The sequence below is a fragment of the Lactuca virosa genome, chromosome 5 (assembly GCF_052849685.1).
Source record: "Lactuca virosa cultivar CGN04683 chromosome 5, Lactuca_virosa_CGN04683_v6, whole genome shotgun sequence".
Taxonomy (NCBI): domain Eukaryota; kingdom Viridiplantae; phylum Streptophyta; class Magnoliopsida; order Asterales; family Asteraceae; genus Lactuca; species Lactuca virosa.
In genome coordinates, this window is record NC_136430.1 from 129,555,694 (window position 1) to 129,577,177 (window position 21,484).

A 21,484-nucleotide genomic window follows, 5' to 3' on the forward strand; every position below is an offset into this window, starting at 1 on the left:
TTGAATTTTGTTTGGACTATTTGGATCCATGTTTTGAAAACCAAAATCAATTTGGATTCACTTGATTGGATCGGATCATATCGATCCATCCAAACGAACACCCCTAGTAATCCCAATCATTTATCAAGTTCAAGGTTTGCATAAAGTTTGGAGGGACTTGCACAAATATAAAAATTACTTAGTAAATTTTGTAAGCTTTTAACGATAAACAAATATTTTTGCAATTCCTAGTTGATCGTTTGGAGAATAACCAACATCATATTTCGCTTAATATATACATGAATTTTCCTAAACAAACCATAATGTCAAATCCAAAATATGTAATATCAAATAATTTTTATATTATTCTCAGATTGTCCTTACTTGATTAGATTTATATTTGTCATTAGTTCAATGTAATAAATAACTAAAAATCTCCTAAATTAAAAATCAAGGACGTATTATGGCTAAAAAATGTCAAACTAACACTATTTTCGAAATGTGTTAAATTAATTTCCAAGGGCATATTTATAACAGATTTACTACCAATAGAAGGCCTTTACAGTTTACACTATGATACCAAGAGGGATTTCGCTAAGTAGTAAACTATGTTCTTGGGCTTCTTTACTTATACATCTCAGAAGGGTTTAAGAAGAGAATGATTAACCATATGACTTCATTTAAACTTAAACTACAGAAGTCTTGAGCGTGATTGAGAAGTGATGGCCAATTTCCAAGGTGAACCTTGAGGTGGTCTGTTGGCACGTTTGGTGATGTGGTTCATTGTTATAATAAGAAAAAAAAAGTAGAATAAACAATACTACATTTGGGTATAACTTTTTGATGTACAATCAATGCCTTAACATGAAAAAAAAATGAAAGTACAATGTTGTTATAAAAAGAAATGTAAGTACAATGTTATAATGCACAAATTTCGGTTAAATCCAAGAAATAACAATGTAATTCCATTGATCTGTTTATGAAAGTACATTGCTATTTATTTCACTTAGCCCATGAATACTGTGGTTCATTTTAAATACAAAGTTAATATATACCCTGTTAATATACTTGTATACTTTATAATGTTGGGGAAGGATGTTTGTTTGGTTCTTATTGAATACAATAAACTTTGATCATTAGAATGTTATGTTACACAGGACATGAATGGACAAACTTTTTAGGGCTACCCCCCACGTTTTTGGTAGGTTTTTTTGTCCCAGTCCCGATCCTTACGCTTATACATAAGACTACTATACCAGATGCTTAAATTAAATTTTTTTTTATAAGTGCAAGAAATAGCAAGGTACTTTCATAGAATTGTTTATTATAGCATCCTACTTTCATTATTCTTATTACAACTTTCTACTTTGGAAAATCTACCCTGTTTATACATGTCATCCACTATCAATACATCAGATCATTTCATTCATCTTCATTCATTCCATTCTACTCTATTACAATTTTCTCTATCAATTCTATTTACAGTACTTTTATTTTCTTCTAATATAATTAATAAAAACTGGCAGAAAATTAACTACTGTCATATAAATTTAAAAATTCAAACCCAAGTTAGATGATCAAGAGAAAATGAAAAAACTACTTGTTCTATATAAATAGTTCTTTGTGAATTGTTCACACCTTTACATAGCAAAACATACCGTATTCCGAGGTTTGAATCTCAGAGGTAAAACCACTTGACTGAAGTACCCCTCTCAACCCATAAATAATCAGACCTTTCAACAAAAACATGCTCTGTGGAAGACGTCTTATGCATGTACCTTCTATATCTAACTGTTCTAAACATTGTCGATCCCCAAGTTCCTCAGGCAATGTCTTAACTTGAATACAATTACAAAGATTAAGATTTTTTAGACCTTTCATCTTACGTATGATGCTTGGGATATCTTGTAAAAACTTACAACCCTTTAGGCTTAGATTCTCTAAACATTCTAATTGGCCAAGATCCTCAGGTAGCTTCATAAGCAACCAACAATAACTAAGTTCGAGAGATTCCAGTTTATTCAACATACAAATGCTATCAGGAAGATCTTTAATCTGTGCATATGACACAGTTAGCTTCTTCAAGCATTCTAATCGGCCAATGTCCTTAGGTAACTTCTCAAGACATGAGCAATCATAAAGTTCAAGAGATTCCAAACGTTTCAACATACAAATACTATCAGGAAGATCTTTAATTTTTCCACATGTTAAAGTTAGCTCCTCTAAACATTCTAATCGGCCAAGATCCTTGGGTAACTTCTCAAGAAACCGACATGATCTAAGTTTGAGAGATTTCAGACGTTTCAACATACAAATGTTATCGGGAAGATGTTTAATCTTTGTATTTGACAAATCTAGCTCCTCTAGACATTCTAGTTGGTCAAGATTCTTGGGGACCTCTAATATGTTGCCTTCTAGTTTGAGCTTTCTTAAACTTTGTAACCCGCAAATGCTTCTTGAAAACGTATCAAGGTTTGTGCAAACACACAGACCTATAGAAATAAGCTTCTCAAGATTTCTAGTAAATAACGGTGTATCTTCTTCATATAAACATGTAAACTGCAGCTTTGGTAGGTTGCTTTCAGGGTGAAATGGGCATCCATGTATGGAAATTGCAGTCAGATGTAACTCAGCTAGAGGACCAATCTCAAGCGATTCATCCTCACTACAAGAAGCATCATCCTCAGCACAAGAAGTATTCTCCTCAGTATGAGAAGTATCATCCTCTATGTGAAAAATAAAAGATCTGAACCTCAAACAACCACTTAAGCCTAAGTAGACGAGTTTCTTTAGAGAATCATCGGCCACATTCAGTTCTACCAAACTATAACAATTTTTAAGATCTAACCTCTCAAGATTTGGAGTCAACCCAATGTCAATTTTCCTCAACTTTGAACAACTAATGTCAAGGGATGTGAGCTTTTGACACCCATTTGCCAAGTGAATTTCCTCCAAATCCAAACAATTTCTAAGATCTAAATGCTCGAAATTAGGACTCAGCCCAATGTCAAGGGTCCTCAACTTTGAATTTTTGAGTTTGGTGGATTTCAAATTTAGAGATCTACTGGGCATGTGAAGTTCTATCAGACCTGAACAATTTCTAAGATCTAATAGCTCAATATTGGGAACCAACCCAAGGTCAAGGGTTGTCAAGGTTGAAAAACTGAGGTCGATAGTAATGAGCTTTAAACATCCACCAATCATGTGCACTTCTTCCAAATTAGTACATCCTTTAAGATTCAACGTCTCAATATATGGAGTAAGCCCAAGATCAAGGGTCCTCAACATTGAATAACTGAGGTCAAGGAATCTGAGCTTCTTTAGAACCTAACATAAGCAAAGAACAAAAACAAGATGAGTATTACTGTATTAGTGTTATATCAAAGCAATGGATGTATAGCATTCAAATGAGTGACACAAAAGAATCAATCAACCAAAATTCTACCTTTCTTTCTCCCCCTTCCCAGAGTTGTACTATTTTGCTCTCAGTCATGTAAAGTGAAACAAGATTATCTGCATGAAGTGTCATGGGTAATGACATAAAAGGGTAATGGTTCCAACAAAGATACCGCAAAGCATTTGGAAATTTATTAGAATTCGAATTTCGAAAAAAATAATCGCTTTTACGTGCATCAAGAGAACCCATGGACACATCAAGTAAACTAAGTTCCTTCATATTTCTAAGTCCTTTCATCACAATTTCAGGACTGAGTTTACACGCGTAGAATCGTATATATCTTATTGCTTCCCTGTAATTCAAAAAGTCACCATTAACTTGTGACATAATAAATAAAAATATGTTTTAGAAATAAACTTGATCCATACCAAGTCATTAGCCAATACATCTTCGATTTCCTCATCAATCCACAATCGACTATGTTTATGAGGCATATCCGGGTGCGTACGACGAATAATATTCTTGCCCATTTCTTCAATATGGTCATGCATGCCCAGATACCCATTATGATTAATAGTTATGAGAGATTTTTGCTCAAGAACTCTTAAACCATTTCTAGCATGAAATCCACAGCTTTCAAGTGCTTCGATTGCTAAAGCTTTCGACCATCCTTTTAATATGCATGCAACATCCAGGAAAATCTCTTTGTAATCCTCCTCTAGACTGGTATAGCTTAATTCTAATTTTTTCAGAGTTTCCATTAAGGGGATTGTTTTTAATCTTTTTAGGGCATCTGTCCATTCAAGCTCATTTTTACCACAAAGAAACGAACCCAAAACTCTAATCGTTAAGGGAAGACCATCAGCATAATGTACAACTAGTCGTGATAGCTCTTTGTATGTTAGATCTGGAGTCTCTCTCACAAAGGCATACCTATTGAAGAGACAAATTGCTTCATTATCAGATAACAACTTGACGTTATGAATCGACTTCACTCCATGTGCTACGAGCACTTGCTCATCTCTTGTTGTAATGATAATTCTGCTTCCTGGTTTAAACCAATTCGTCTCACCGACTAATGCCTCAAGTTGCTCTATATGATCCACATCATCTAGAACAAGAAGAACCTTTTTGCTATTCATCCTCTTCTTCATCATGTTTTTTCCGTCATAAACACTACTAACAGAGATGCTCTGATCACTGAAGACATCAGAAAGAATTTGGTTTTGTAATGACTTCAAACCGGACAAAGAAGCTTTTGAAACTTCCCTAACATTCTCAACGAAGCTTTTACCTTCGAATTGAAAGGATATTTGATCAAAAACAGCCCTGGCTAAAGTTGTCTTCCCACCACCTCCCATTCCCTTGATTCCGATCGTGCGAACATCATTTAAACTAGTTCTTAGAAATGATAACACATCATAGATCCTGGTCTCCATGCCTACTAATTTTTCATCAAAGCTGAAATCAATGGATCTTAACTCTAGTGAAATTTCTCCAACAACTTTTTGGATGAACTTAGCTTCATGCCTGTATTTTAAAAAAAGATTTAACTAGCTTACTTTCAGATCCAACCTACAAATATAATGATGTAATAACATAGAATTTGACAATACAACATGAGATGCCATTTCCAAGCCCTTTACATCAAGGATAAACTCAGATTACCAATAAATAAATAAATAAATAAAACCCAATAAAATAATATTCTAATAAATAAGTTCACAATGTTTTTTCCCTTAGGGTTTGAATTAAACAAAACGCTCTCCGACACCTATTTCTCGTGAAATTAAGAAAATACTGAAATTGGAAGGTAGCTGAATTGAAATAATAATGATTAGCAACTATTTAGTTGTTTTGAGATAGAATTCTAAGAAATTGGATATTGATGGTGCTTGTATAATGTGTTAAACTTGATAAAAACGACCACAATCAAAACAATAATGCAAAAAAATATGATGATGAAGTGATTACCTATCGGCAGTGTTCTTCAACTCCCACCCAGCCAGATCCGCTGCTTCTTTCAGAGCATCCCTCCATTTCTCTGCAGCCTCTTCATTTTCATGCTTCGCAAAGGCTTTTTCAACTGCCCCCCGTTGTTTGCGGACTTCCGACGGTTCGACATCATAGAACAAGGGATAGGCAGTATGCTCGGTGGTCTTGTGACACTCCATGATCTCCAAGCACCAAGAAGAAGAGGCATAGTTCTTCGAGAAAACAATGATGTAGAGTTTTGAGTCTCCAATGGATCTGATGAGCTCATCACAGATCCTTTTGCCCTTTCTGATTCTGTCATCATCCTTGTAAGTGTGAATGCTTTTCTGCTGAAGAGCATAATAAAGATGATCAACGAAATTTGTACGAGTGTCTTCACCTCTAAAACTCAAAAACACATCATACTTGAAACTCTTGTAAATGGATGAAGTAGAAGAAGACGCCATTGATAATACATATAAATTCTAAGTCTTTGTTGGAGAAAATTTATTCAAAACAATTGCAAAGAAACTCAGAGGAGATGAAGTGAATAGCCCTCGGAAACGATGTTTCTGCATCGGGAATGTGAAAGTTAATACCAAAAATCACCAAATGCTTGAAAACCGGATCTCTCTCGATGTCTCTCTCTCCGTTTCAAATGCGGAAGAAGACAGAAATTGTGATTTTAGTTAAAACCTTTTTGGCAAGTTTAGCCCTTTAATTTTTTTACTTTGATTTATAATGACAGTTGATATTATTATATTACTAACGTACAACTTTTTACCTTAACCCATAAAATGTTAGAATCTTAACAAATTTGGTCAAAACCTATTTTAATAAAATCCAAGTAGATTTACCATAAATAATTTTTTAGATTTTAATATCTAAACTAGACGTGAGACCAATTTATTAAAAATAATATTTGATATATCAATAATTTATTAAAAATAATATTTGATATATCAATAATTTATTAAAAATAATATTTGATATATCAATTGGATGACTAAGTAATTTAAGTTTTAATTGTAAGAGATATAAAACAGGAAGGAAAGAAATAGTGTTGGGTCAAAAATATTGTTTATACTTTATTTTTTTAGGAAAATGTATTTTTGTGTCTTGGACCGTAAACAGCTTGGTGTTTACGGTCGTATACGTGTTTACGGTTGTGTTTACGGTCGTGAACAGGTTTACGGCCCATGTCTACTATATATAGGGTGAGGAGTGCATATTTGTCACACCCCCAAACCAAGGATGGCGGAAACGTCCGATGGTGGAAGACTTCATGTATAGTATCACAACAACGAGTATAATAGTGCTCAAAGTAAATACAATCATCATAAATATAATTGAAAATGTTACACCATAGTATATGTTTACATGTTTCAAAATCAATTACATTATGATGACAAAATGAACTGTTTGACGATTTAACGTCTCATCCTCAAAATGCTGTTGATTTCCTGTTTCACTGGTTTCCTGAGAATACAAGTAGTTTTGAAAAAGTGTCAACAATTAAGTTGGTGAGTTCATAAGAGTTTTGTTTGAGGAAAAAGTTGTTTTCCTTGTAAATACGATAGAGTATGATTCCAGAAAATCCAATATTTTCCTTATAAAAGTCATGTAGTCCTAAATCCCAGGACCGAGAATATGTGTGTGTTTTGTACTTATAATGTTCATAATGGTAATGTGTTTCCAAAGAAAATCCAATATTTTCCTTATAAAAGTCATGTAGTCGTGAATGTCAAGACCGAAATGTACAAGTATTTTTCCATACTTAAAGTAACTCATGCAAGTTTAAATCGACATAAACTCGTTTAATTTAGAAGTAAAACCCCTTTTCAAAGTAGAATTTTCCTTGTAAACTTGAAAGATTGTTAACTCCCTATGTGAGTCGCTATAACCATACTATGACGAGAAATAACCTGCACAACGTTTTTCAGACGTTAAGATCTTATGACTCTTGTCACCCGCAGACCTGCCGGTCCGGCTGTAGCTAGCAGCGAGGTGTGGGGTGTCAATCCCAATATAGATCTATACACAATTATCACGCTCTCCCTACAAGAGACTCTGGTTATAACTTACAGAAATTGGAATCCCGCACTCGAACGTACGAGGAGAGAATTGCCTCACAACTTAAGTTAACTAGTTTACACATAGTTTGATATTAAAACCTCTTCCGTGGAGGAAGTAAAATCACCTTTTATGAATAAATTAGTGATAAGAAATCCTTAAACTATTACTATTATAGTTTATCATGTAGTATATGAAAAACCCATTTGTCTTGATGTAACATCCCGTTTAGAATAAGGTAATTAAATAATGGACCTGGAACCCGAGAAGCAATTTGTATTTTTATTATATGTTATTATTGTCCAAGATTAATTAATTATTAGTGGGTTGTTAGTTTCGGGAAGCCAAATGACAAGGTTTGAACCTCCAGGGTTAAAGTGTAATTTCGGAATTTATTTTGCATAGGATTTTAGAAGTCAGGGGGTGTTGGGTATCATTTGGACTTAATATGAAAGGTTTTTGAATGGGTGGGGCTAAAAGAGTAAATTATGTACCTAAGCTGAAAAGAATGTGTCATGGAGGGGTCAAATGGTAAATTTGGGATTTATATTGAAAGAAAATAAGGAAGAAGGGACTAAGAGTGTCATTATGGACCAAGGTTTGGATGTAGCGGGTATATAGCCTTCCACCCTTGTAACCCTAACCCTAATCGGATGAGTAGCCGCCACCTTATGTCTCCCTTCACACCAGCCGCCATCCCTTCCTCCGTCTTCAACTCCGGCGACGCTACACCCTTCTGTCGAGTCGCAAACCACCATCTGCTGGAGTCGTCGAGTACCACCACCACAGCAGCACAGCCCATGCTGGCTGTGACGTCGCGAACGGCCGGAGAAAGCCTCACTGAAGACGAAGGCGCTGTTGTACCTACGATGTCGAAGACTGATGGTAACCTCATCCCCGATCGTTGGTGCTACGTTCCAATCCGCGATGCTGTCGTCGCCGCCGTTCGGAGGTTGTCCTTTTGCCGTTCCTTCCTCCGACTGCCTGGTGCCGCCACCCACAGTGACCGAGGTGGGTGTGGGACTTGCAATTGGGACTGGAATCGTATGTTTCTTCTCGTGTGGGTTAAAGTTGCTTGATCGGAAACCTAAAAGAGAACACTACCACCACCGTAAGGTGGTGGCTGCCATCGTTAAACTGCCGCTGCCGCCTTTCCATGGTTCTGTCGTCGCCAAAAACCACCCGGTGGGTGGTTATGTTACTGTTCCGAGCATAGAGGGTGGGTGTGTATTATTGTTTGATGTAGGATTCGGTTTTGTGGCTGGAGAGCGGAGAAGATAACCACCATGGCCGCCAGCCATGGTGGCTGCCACCACTTACCACCACCGGCCACCACAAGGGTGGCTGTGTGTGTGCGTGTGTGTTATTATTAGTGTGTGTGTGTATTATCGAGTTGTACATTGTAATGGTGCCAAAATAATAATAGAAATCTCAAACCACCACCGTACGGTGGTGGCTGCCGCCACCGGCCGCCGTGTCGGGTGGCGGTGTGCTTGCCGTGTGAGTTTGATTCGTTTGGGCCTTGTAAACCCTAATGGGCCCATTGAGGCCTAATGGGCTTAGTGAAAACCCTAATGGGCTTAATGATATTCTAGTGGGCCTAATAGGCCCAATAAAGCCCTAATTGACCTAAAAGCCCAACAATTGATAAATGTGCTAGTATTTGGGTTGGAAACCCTAATTAGGGTTTGGAAAACCCTAATGCCAATAAAACCCTAATTTTGAGAATTTATCGGGACACACACGGAAATTATTTAATAACTTGAAATATTAAATAATAATCATTGGCATAAATTAATCTAAGTAACATTGGACTTAATGGATTAAGTCCTTAGTGGATTAAGTCCTTAGTGGGTTAAGTCCTTAATGGGTTAAGTGAGAAACACTTAACCCTAATCATCATTTTATATGAAACCCTAATTTCACTTGGGCCTTGAGTTGGGCCTTCCTATAGGGTTTTGGTGGTTGGACTATTGATGGACCATCCAAGAATAAGTTAATGGACTAAAGTAATTAGATGGGCTTTAGGATAAGGCCCATGTGAGGACTTGGGCCCAATTTGGAAAATTAGGCCATAGATGGGCCATAATTGTGCCTTTATGATTATGTGATAATGTGCCATGGGAATTGGATTGGAATAAGTGGATAGGCCTTAAGGAAAGACCATGTAGAGGTCTGGGCCCAATTTGGAAGATTGGGCCATACGTTGGGCTTTGGCTATCATTTGACTTATGGGCTTTTGTAGTGTGAGTTGGACCTTGGGCTTGGGACCCAATTATTAATTGGGTATTGTTTGATGTTGACAGTTCGGGAAGCTGTCAACCAGCAGCTGGAGTTTATTTTGCGGGACTTCAGCAGTGACAGGTGAGTTCTCCTCACTATATCAACAGGGTCTACGGCACCAAGGTCGGCCCTTTATGATTGTATCCTGGTTATAGGATGTTGCTATGCTATGTGATCTGTTAGATCCGTATGATTATCTGTATACATGTTAGTGACCTGGTTAGGTCGGTATCCTGGTTATAGGATGTTGCTATGCTATGTGATCTGTTAGATCCGTATGATTATCTGTATACATGTTAGTGACCTGGTTAGGTCGGTATCCTGGTTATAGGATGTTGCTATGCTATGTGATCTGTTAGATCCGTATGATTATCTGTATACATGTTAGTGACCTGGTTAGGTCAGTATCCTGGTTATAGGATGTTGCTATGCTATGTGATCTGTTAGATCCGTATGATTATCTGTACATATGTTGGTGACCTGGTTAGGTCAGTATCCTGGGCATAGGATGATGCTATGCTATTTGATTTTGTTAGATTGGTTGACTGTTATATATGGTAGCGTATGATATGTATGTGCACATGTTTGTTTGATTGGGGGTTTGGGTTGAGGCGGTCCTGCTTTGTGCTGAAGGCCAACATACCCAGGGCGGACCGGATAGACTACAGACCTAGGAGGGTATGATAGTCAGACCGAAGGCCCGGCGAGCGGTCCGGATAGGCTGAAGGCCCTACGAGGCGGTCCAGACGTGTCGAAGGTTCGGAGAGCGGTCCAGATAGACTGAAGGCCTGCGAGGCGGTCCAGTCAGACTGAATGCTCATTATGCATGTTACTCTGTTCTGTATTGGTTATATGATATGGTTATGTTTGTATGGCGTTGGTATTTTGGGGAAACTCACTAAGCTTCGGGCTTACAGTTGTTGATTTTGTTTCAGGCACTTTTGATGATTGCGGGAAGGCGAAGGCGTGATCGTGCACCTCCTCATATTTTCATGATTGATTCTGGGGATACTCTGATGTATGAACCATTTTGAAAACAAACTGTAATAACTAAATGGTTTTAAAATGTATTAAAAAGTTTAAATTTGGCTTGAATTTTATGGGTGTTACACTTGAGAGTAAAACCTTTTTCATGTAGTAAAAATCCATAAACTGTGCTTATTGTAGTTTATTATATGTGTTCGAAATGAATGAAGAAACCTTATCATGAATGATTAAATTTCAGTTTATGATGATACACTAACAAGAAAAGACATTCAATATTTAGAACTTATTGTTATGCACTTTGCTCAACATACTACAAAGTGTTATGAAAGTTGTAAGCTGTGAACTAGTTTTTGACCTTTCTACATTGTTTTAGAAAACTCACAGAAAAATCATACGAAGTCGCAAACTAAATCCGTAAATTCTGAGAGTTCACAAAATGTGTCTAGTTTATTCATAATTTTTATTTTGATTTTTAGAAGTGTTTAACTTGTGTTAAAATGTTCATATTCACAGACTGGTCCGAATTCGTTTCTAAAATGATAGACAGTTTTGTAAAAATCACCATAAATCGTGGACAAATCGTGTAGAGATGTTCAAGTAGTCATTTTAAAGGTATGAACCTGAACTATTTGCATATTAAACAGTTTTGAAAGATATTAAGTTTAAGATAGTCAAAACAGTCCGTGAATAAGACTCAACTTTCCTGATGAAAGCTGTTGTTTGAGTTTAGTTAAGTTTTTGGTGTTTTAACTTGTATTCCCCCCCTTAAAACTTGAAGAAAACATGAAAATGTAGAGGTATGAACTCACCTTGTGTGATTTCAGTAGATGGATGATGAAGAAAAGGAGTTTCCAAGTCAAGAACACTTGGGAGATGCTTGAAGATTCGAAGATCTAACAACAATATGACGATATTTGTGTAAGGAACTCATGATTTGAGTGAAGAAGTGTAAGGAAATCAAGTGTGGGAAGAGATTTACTTACCAAGGTGTATGAGAAACCTTAGAACTCCTGGAGAATTCGAGAATTTGGAGAGGAGAGTGAGAGAGAAAAGTGTTTGCTCTTTGGTGAAAAGTGAGTGAAATGGGAGGAGAGAGGAGATTTTCAGCTTTTGGTGAACCTTTACAGCTGCAGGAGGGGTGTCAAAGGACAAATAGTTGACTAGGTAGGGGGAATAGTAACTGAGGGTTGTACCATGAAGGTATGGGGGAGGTTGCTTGTGTCTTACTCTAGATAAAGTCAACACTCTACCATAAAATCTAATTTAATAGATTTTATTCTTGGACAATGATTTCCCCCAAAAATATGATTAAAAATGAATATTTAGGGTCTCTTATATTAAATTACGAGTTTTGGTGAAAATTTCGCGTTAAAATCACGAAAAACGGGCTTAAAACGAAGATTGGGTCAAAAACCGAGAAGGAAATGGGAAAATCCGAAATTGGGGCCGAAGTTGCGAAGGTTCGGTCTTAGGAGCATAAAACCGAAGGAAGGGTTCGGTTGTGTGTTGGAACCGAGAGTAGGGTTCGGTCTCAGCTTTGTATCTCGGACCGAAGGTGAATCTTGTCAGAACCGAATCTTGTCAGAAGCGAAGGTGAAGTTCAGTCCAGGAGGCTTCTTAGGGTTTCGGTTCCTAGGAGGGTTCGGCTCCTTCAGAGGGTTCGGCTCCTAAAGAGGGTTCGACTCCTTCAAGCTGTTTTTCGCGTAAACTTCCGTTTTCGAGCGGTTTTCGACTAAATTACAGGTCGGGATGCCCCGAGTGATTATAAGAAGTTGAGAGAGATTTTGAGAGAGATTTGGGAGAGATTTCACATTCTTGGAGAGATTTCTCATACAGAGAGAGATTTGGGAGAGATTTCACATTCTTGGAGAGATTTCTCATATTGAGAGAGATTTGGGAGAGATTTCACATTCTTGGAGAGATTTCTCATATTGAGAGAGATTTGGGAGAGATTTCACATTCTTGGAGAGATTTCTCATACAGAGAGAGATTTAGGAGAGATTTCACATTCTTGGAGAGATTTCTCATATAGAGAGAGATTTGGGAGAGATTTCACATTCTTGGAGAGATTTCTCATACAGAGAGAGATTTAGGAGAGATTTCACATACTTGGAGAGATTTCTCATACATAGAGAGATTGGGAGAGATTTCACATACTTGGAGAGATTTCTTATACAGAGAGAGATTTGGGAGAGATTTCACATACTTGGAGAGATTTCTCATACAGAGAGATTTGGGAGAGATCTCGTTTGCGACCTTTTTGAGTATTTGGCTTCGTAACGCAAGGTTTGTACATCCCGTTAAGTCTCGTTATGATTGTTATATGCTCCCGAGGGTTAAGGAATAATGTTTTATCGAATGGTTTCATCACTTGCCCTGATTAGGGTTTATAATTTCCGAACACGTGAAAACTCTAAGTGATACTTTGTATTAAGATTGCGAGTAGTACAATAAGAATCATAATGGTTACCCTAATATGCAAGGGTTAGATGAGTTGACCGGTTTGACTTGTTGACTTTGGTTGACTTTGACTTGACCAAAAATTGATGGTTGTCACATCATCCCCCCGTTAGAAAGAATTTCGTCCCGAAATTAGTGTTTCGACTGGGACTTCAAGAATTTAGAGGAAAGATGGGGGAACTTTTCGTAGTACAAGAAATTGATTATGGTGGGGACCAACCCGCCTGATGTTAAATGACGACCTTGGAATTTATTATTGTAACTTGAGCTGAGTCGATTTAAAAGGAGTTATTGTTTTTGGAATGATAGCGTATTCTATGTGTGCCTTTATGCTCCCCGCTTTATTCTTGATATTACTACTCCGAATATTTTATAATGTAGGTAGCGAGTACTAGTATTACGAATGCTTCAACAATTTGTGATGAAATTTGCAATATAAGTCCTACCAGATCTTTTATAATTGCTTGGTGTAAACTAATCGTATATCATTAAGATTTCAAGAGCATTCGGATGAGTGACCCCGCCTTAAGCCCACAACCAAACAAGGAACATGAAATAAGGCGAAATTACACATTCTAAGTCCATAGAATCTTAATGATATATGACCATAATGTTTACACTAGCCATCATAGATTCACTAGTAAAAACCTGTGTTTTTATATAGGAGATAGGACTTATTCGGGTTTTGCCGTGTTCTCGAGATGCTTTCAGCCTTTCTCGAATTTGTACTAAGTCATAAGTGATAGCTTCTCCTCGGAGCGCTGCATAGGGTCTGCTTTAGTGTTTCTTGTTTGATTAGATCGGTAAGGAACATATGGGTTCGGTTTACACGACTAGACTTATTCGGATGGTAGAACGTTTACTCGCACTCCCGGGTAGCCTTGTCCCGAAGTTTATGGTAGGACTCGTACCTGGTCCATCCATCATTAACTTGCGTATATAGGTCATATGTAATTAAGGTTGGTAAGACAGTTGGATGGGTGACTCTGCCCCAAGTCCACAACCAGACAAGGAACAGGAAATAGGGCGGAAGTACACATCCAATTTCCGTAGAATCTTAATTATATATTATCCTCGCATATACACTTAGTAGTGATAGACTATCCGTATTCGTCCCAAGCTTCTGTGCATGAACCTTATCTGTTGCATGCGTGACATTCCCGAAGGGTCTTCTGGAAACACTTGTGGAAGGGTTTCAGAAGGTATAATACTCTTCTGGTGAGTGTTTTGGGGTTTCGCAGCGAGAGATGAGCCGGAGGTCCGTGTCGGATTTGTGTTTATGAGAGACGAAGGTTTCGATATTCAGTTGGGTTAGGTGAAGGGTCCTTTCGTAGTCGTTTAATCGAGAAGGTGAGGACTATACCAATCGAAATCGGATGGCGACAACAATATCTTTTTAGGTAAAACATGTGTTAAGCTGTATTCGCACGAAATGCGCATTAGAGTGATAGAGTATCTTGTGTTTCTTTTCAGTGTGTTCCGTTTTGATTGATGTTATTATTACTGCAGATGATTCATACCACAGCAGCTAGCACTAGTAGTAAGTGTGTTATGATAGCTAGTAATGATACTTTATATCATGATCCCCAACAGGTCACTCTATGATCGAGCGGTATATGTAAGTCGCATGAAATTTGATATTGGTGAAATCGTCGAGTGAGTGGCTCCACCCTAACCCCACTACTAGACATGAAACAGGAGTCAAGACAGAATTATTCGCTTTAAGTCTTTAGTATTTTGATTATAATTAACCACGATGTAGGCACAAAGTCGTCACAGCTCACCGGTAATGATCCTAAGGTCATATATGAGTGTTTTTTATTTGATTTGAACGAGAGAGTATTTTAACTACTTTTTGGAAGACGGTAATTTTAGCAACATACCAAATTCATTACAAACATATGGTACTCAAACGTTTTTGTCGTTGGAAACATTACAAAAGTCCTAATAGGGTTCCCTTGTTGCTCCTGTTGGTTTGTTCGTCACACTCCTCCTGCTCCCCCGTCATTCTTCTCAGTTGGACAGTCTCTTTTGAAGTGTCCCATTTCACCGCATAGGTAGCATACTGGGCCTACCCTGGTGTTGGTGGTTGAAGCGAGGTGTTGGGTCTAGTTTCTGCAGAAACGGGCAGTATGTCCGTTCTCGTTGCAGTTTTTATAGTGCATCACCCGGCAAACCCCATTGTGATGGAAGCCACACTTGTTACACTTTGAGAGTGATCCATTATATGGTCTGGCCGGTGCTTGGGTGACAGACCTTGTGGCTAGTGCAGAGGCATGTGTCGTGACTACTGTTGTAATGGCAGGGGTGGACATGGGTTGTTGTCTTTTAGCGAATCTTTGAAATAGGTTGCGCTCCTTTTTGTTCCAAAACTTTCGTTTATTACTCTTAGGTTTGTGGTCTGAGGCGTCTTTGTTGGTAGACACTCGCTGGTGTCCCTTATTTTTGCAGCAATTAGTATTTCCGGCATCGCTTCCACCTCCGTTGGCATTGTTAGCATTGATTTGCGCCATGGCAGCTGTCACGGCTGCCGTGACTGCAGCTTGAAAAGTAGCAGAGTCTATCTGCAGGGTTGGCACCTTGCTAGTTGGTTGGTTGCCTCTTGGTGAAGACATAGTTCTATTTCATGATGAAAAACGACTTCGTGAGTGGGGATGATTATCTCAAGTGCATTCTTACGATTATATTCACATATATAAATTTTGCACATTGTTGTACTATTCTTAGTGTTTCTGCTAAACACTCCTGAGATGGAGTTACGGAAATGGGTAGAAGTAGGTTTTGTACGAATGTTAAATTTACTCATCCTAGTTACTATCCTTGCCCAACACACTTAGCTGAGGAGTTCTGATGGGATCCGGTGCATTAGTGCTGGTATGATCGCACCCTATAGGTCTACGCAGAAGGCACCTTTCAACCAAAATGTTTAAAGGTAAGACGATAATGAGTTTTTAGAATGGCTATACGTCGCGAGTTTTCTAACTAAGTTTATCTTAGTTCAAATTGTAACGTATTCCGGTGTTTATGGTGTTCTGAAAGCAATTCATAATGAAATTTATATATAATAAACCCATGTATTTTAGTAGTTCTGTATCCAAGTGAAACCTTGTAATTTGATCCAAGCTAGGTCCTTCTTACGACCAATTGATGTATGCTCAGTTATATAATTAAGACTAAATAGACCTTCGAGTCTATTAGGTATGTCCTAAGCCCATCTTGTTAATATGATTCTAGTAATTATGGTTTCAGAGAAAATTTTGACCTCGATGCAGGTCTACCTCACATCCATGCAAGGAAAAGTTCTGACAGCAAATAGATCCCCCCCGATTAGTATAACCGCTTAAATCGCAGTGTTGAGCTTACACATAGAATAGAGTAGTACCAACGCATACTCATGAACCTAATCTACCAGGTCTTGTGAGCAGTATGAACTCTACTCACGACGATCCGTACCTTGCGATGCCTGAGGCAAAGTCGATGCACCTCGCAGCTCTGTAATCGACGCTTGGCTGCAGCCATTCTCCCTTCGAGTGTCGTGTGTCTACCCTGATACTCTTTTGCCTCTGCCGGAGCGGCGATAAGGTCCTAAAAAAAAGTTGGTCTCTGAAATAGCAGTCTCTTTCCAAGTCTCGGGTACGTGAGATGGTAGGGTCTGTAGTAGCGCGCAGTTTCCGAACTCGATTTGCAGTCTCCCTGTTTTAATCCCCGATGTTCGCGATCTGCCGGGTCTTCGCCGGGAGGGCTCTGTCAGTCGGTCCCCTGTGGTTGAGGTCATAGCAACCTCGTTGGTCTCCAAATGGTGATTGCTGTCATTGCTGTCGACTCCAACCTTCGATCACGGTTGCCCAACGGGGCACATGTCCGATGTAGTCGAAACGGTTCGCGGGAACCCTGGCTATGCATGGAGGGTTGATCACCTCCGGTTCCTCTTCTGATTCTTCTCATAACCATCCACCATTTCCCTGGTTGGGAAAGTAGGGGTCGCTTGGTAAGTAGAATCTTGCTATGTTATACGTGCGAGAATAGGAGGGGTAGAAGAGATAATTAATAGACGTCTAATCCTATAATTACTTATAGGGGTGATCCTTATTAGTCACGTCTATAATCACATAGTGCATACCAGTTATACATAATCTGAGATAGAATAGACCTTCGAATAAATGACTCTACTCTAAGTCCACAACCAAAAAAGGAACAGGAAATAAAGCAATAGTCATAGATTCTGAGTCTATAATATCTTTAATTATGTATAACCTTAGCGTATGCACTCAGTCATTATAGACCTACTAATAGGGATCTTTAGTTTTCACATAAGTTGGTTATAGTATCACCAAATACTCCTATAGTATTTTAATGTTTGTCTTATGTTTTCGATGTTTCTGTGTAGATAGAATTGGTAAGTTTTTAGACTTGTTGCAACACCACAACCATTCCCGGGCATATGCTAATCACTTCTGGGTTAGACATAGTTGATCAGGTTATGTCATTCCCAGACCTGACTATACATCCCCAAGCCTACTTGTGCCGTTCAACAATCACCACTTTTGTTTTGTTCTAGAATGATGCTGACCTTAGTATGTATGCATGCATGTATACTTTTAACAAGAAACTATGTATATCTTATGTGGTTCGATATACTTGGTTCACTATAAACAATGCTCTGATACCAATCTGTCACACCCCCAAACCAAGGATGGCGGAAACGTCCGAGGGTGGAGGACTTCATGTATAGTATCACAACAACGAGTATAATAGTGCTCAAAGTAAATACAACCATCATAAATATAATTGAAAATGTTACACCATAGTATATGTTTACATGTTTCAAAATCAATTACATTATGATGACAAAATGAACTGTTTGACGATTTAACGTCCCATCCTCAAAATGTTGTTGATTTCCTGTTTCACTGATTTCCTGAGAATACAAGTAGTTTTGAAAAAGTGTCAACAATTAAGTTGGTGAGTTCATAAGAGTTTTGTTTGAGGAAAAAGCCGTTTTCCTTGTAAATACGATAGAGTATGAATCCAGAAAATCCAATATTTTCCTTATAAAAGTCATGTAGTCCTAAATCCCAGGACCGAGAATATGTGTGTGTTTTGTACTTATAATGTTCATAATGGTAATGTGTTTCCAAAGAAAATCCAATATTTTCCTTATAAAAGTCATGTAGTCGTGAATGTGAAGACCGAAATGTGCAAGTATTTTTCCATACTTAAAGTAACTCATGCAAGTTTAAATCGACATAAACTCGTTTAATTTAGAAGTAAAACCCCTTTTCAAAGTAGAATTTTCCTTGTAAACTTGAAAGATTGTTAACTCCGTATGTGAGTCGCTATAACCATACTATGACGAGAAATAACCTGCACAACGTTTTTCAGACGTTAAGATCCTATGACTCTTGTCACCCGCAGACCTGCCGGTCCGGCTGTAGCTAGCAGCGAGGTGTGGGGTGTCAATCCCAAAATAGATCTATACACAGTTATCAAGCTCTCCCTACAAGAGACTCTGGTTATAACTTACAGGAATTGGAATCCCGCACTCGAACGTACGGGGAGAGAATTGCCTCACAACTTAAGTTAACTAGTTTACACATAGTTTGATATTAAAACCTCTTCCGTGGAGGAAGTAAAATCACCTTTTATGAATAAATTAGTGATAAGAAATCCTTAAACTATTACTATTATAGTTTATCATGTAGTATATGAAAAACCCATTTGTCTTGAGAGTAAAACCTTTTTCATTTAGTAAAAATCCATAAACTGTGCTTCTTGTAGTTTTTATATGTGTTCGAAATGAACGAAGAAACCTTATCACGAATGATTAAATTTCAGTTTATGATGCTACACTAACAAGAAAAGACATTCAATATTTAGAACTTATTGTTATGCACTTTGCTCAACATACTACAAAGTGTTATGAAAGTTGTAAGCTGTGAACTAGTTTTTGACTTTTCTACACTGTTTTAGAAAATTCACAGAAAAATCATACGAAGTCGAAAACTAAATCCGTAAATTCTGAGAGTTCACAAAATGTGTCAAGTTTATTCATAATTTTTATTATGATTTTTAGAGGTCTTTAACTTGTATTAAAATGTTCATATTCACAGACTGGTCCGAATTCGTTTCTAAAATGATAGGCAGTTTTGTAAAAATCACCATAAATCGTGGAGAAATCGTGTGGAGATGTGCAAGTAGTCATTTTAAAGGTATGAACCTGAACTATTTTCATATTAAACAGTTTTGAAACATTTTAAGTTTAATATAGTCAAAATAGTCCGTGAATAAGACTCAACTTTCCTGATGAAAGCTGTTGTTTGAGTTTAGTTAAGTTTTTGGTGTTTTAACTTGTATTCCCCCCTTAAAACTTGAAGAAAACATGAAAATGTAGGGGTATGAACTCACCTTGTGTGATTTCAGTAGATGGATGATGAAGAAAAGGAGTTTCCAAGTCAAGAACACTTGGTATATGCTTGAAGATTCGAAGATCTAACAACAATATGACGATATTTGTGTAAGGAACTCATGATTTGAGTGAAGGATTGTAAGGAAATCAATTGTGGGAAGAGATTTACTTACCAAGGTGTATGAGAAACCTTAGAACTCCTGGAAAATTCGAGAATTTGGAGAGGAGAGTGAGAGAGAAAAGTGTTTGCTCTTTGGTGAAAAGTGAGTGAAATGGGAGGAGAGAGGAGATTTTCAGCTTTTGGTGAACCTTTACAGCTGGAGGAGGGGTGTCAAAGGACAAATAGTTGACTAGGTAGGGGGAATAGTGACTGAGGGTTGTACCATGAAGGTATGGGGGAGGTTGCTTGTGTCTTACTCTAGATAAAGTCAACACTCTACCATAAAATCTAATTTAATAGATTTTATTCTTGGACAATGATTTCCCCCAAAAATATGATTAAAAATGAATATTTAGGGTCTCTTATATTAAATTACGAGTTTTGGTGAAAATCCCGCGTTAAAATCACGAAAAACGGGCTTAAAACGAAGATTGGGTCAAAAACCGAGAAGGAAATGGGAAAATCCGAAATTGGGGCCGAAGTTGCGAAGGTTCGGTCTTAGGAGCATAGAACCGAAGGTAGGGTTCGGTTGTGTGTTGGAACCGAGAGTAGGGTTCGGTCTCAGCTTTGTATCTCAGACCGAAGGTGAATCTTGTTAGAACCGAATCTTGTCAGAAGCGAAGGTGAAATTCGGTCCAGGAGGCTTCTTAGGGTTTCGGTTCCTAGGAGGGTTCGGCTCCTTAAGAGGGTTCGGCTCCTTAAGAGGGTCCAGCTCCTTAAAGTTGTTTTTCGCGTAAACTTCCGTTTTCGAGCGGTTTTCGACTAAATTACAGGTCGGGATTCCCCGAGTGATTATAAGAAGTTGAGAGAGATTTTGAGAGAGATTTGGGAGAGATTTCACATTCTTGGAGAGATTTCTCATACAGAGAGAGATTTGGGAGAGATTTCACATTTTTGGAGAGATTTCTCATATTGAGAGAGATTTGGGAAAGATTTCTCATATTGAGAGAGATTTGGGAGAGATTTCACATTCTTGGAGAGATTTCTCATATAGAGAGATATTTGGGAGAGATTTCACATTCTTGGAGAGATTTCTCATACAGAGAGAGATTTGGGAGAGATTTCACATATTTTGAGAGATTTCTCATACAGAGAGAGATTTGGGAGAGATTTCAGATACTTGGAGAGATTTCTCATACAGAGAGAGATTTGGGAGAGATTTCACATACTTGGAGAGATTTCTCATACAGCCAGAGATTTGGGAGAGATTTCACATACTTGGAGAGATTTCTCATACAAAGAGATTTGGGAGAGATCTCGTTTGCGACCTTTTTGAGTGTTTGGCTTCGTAACGCAAGGTTTGCACATCCCGTTAAGTCTCGTTATGATTGTTATATGCCCCCGAGGGTTAAGGAATAATGTTTTATCGAATAGTTTCATCACTTGTCCTGATTAGGGTTTAGAATTTCCGAACACGTGAAAACTCTAAGTGATACTTTGTATTAAGATTGCGAGTAGTACAATAAGAATCATAATGGGAACCCTAATATGCAAGGGTTAGATGAGTTGACCGGTTTGACTTGTTGACTTTGGTTGACTTTGACTTGACCAAAAATTGACGGTTGTCACAATATTGTAATGTAAGAGAGGCATAGAGAAGTGAGAGCATATTGCAAAGAGAGAAAGTTAAGAGAAGAGAGGAGCTTTAGTGTGTGTTAGTGTGTGTGAATATTGTATCTGGATCTTAATTCATATGAATTCATACAAGATTCATCATCTTCTTCTTCTCCTTCTTCTTCATTTGATCTGGCATCATCCGTTTGAT

The 21,484-nt window shown here is 37.9% G+C and overlaps 1 pseudogene across 1 annotated transcript; it reads right to left on the reverse strand.

Moving 5' to 3' along the window:
* Positions 1-1,391: 1,391 nt before the first annotated feature.
* LOC145116882 (TMV resistance protein N-like) lies at positions 1,392-6,011 on the reverse strand (annotated as a pseudogene). Its single transcript, XR_013712351.1, has 3 exons — positions 5,351-6,011; positions 3,425-4,906; positions 1,392-3,306 (listed from the first exon to the last, which is right to left on the reverse strand). The product of XR_013712351.1 is annotated as a TMV resistance protein N-like (transcript).
* Between the last annotated feature and the right edge of the window lie 15,473 nt (positions 6,012-21,484).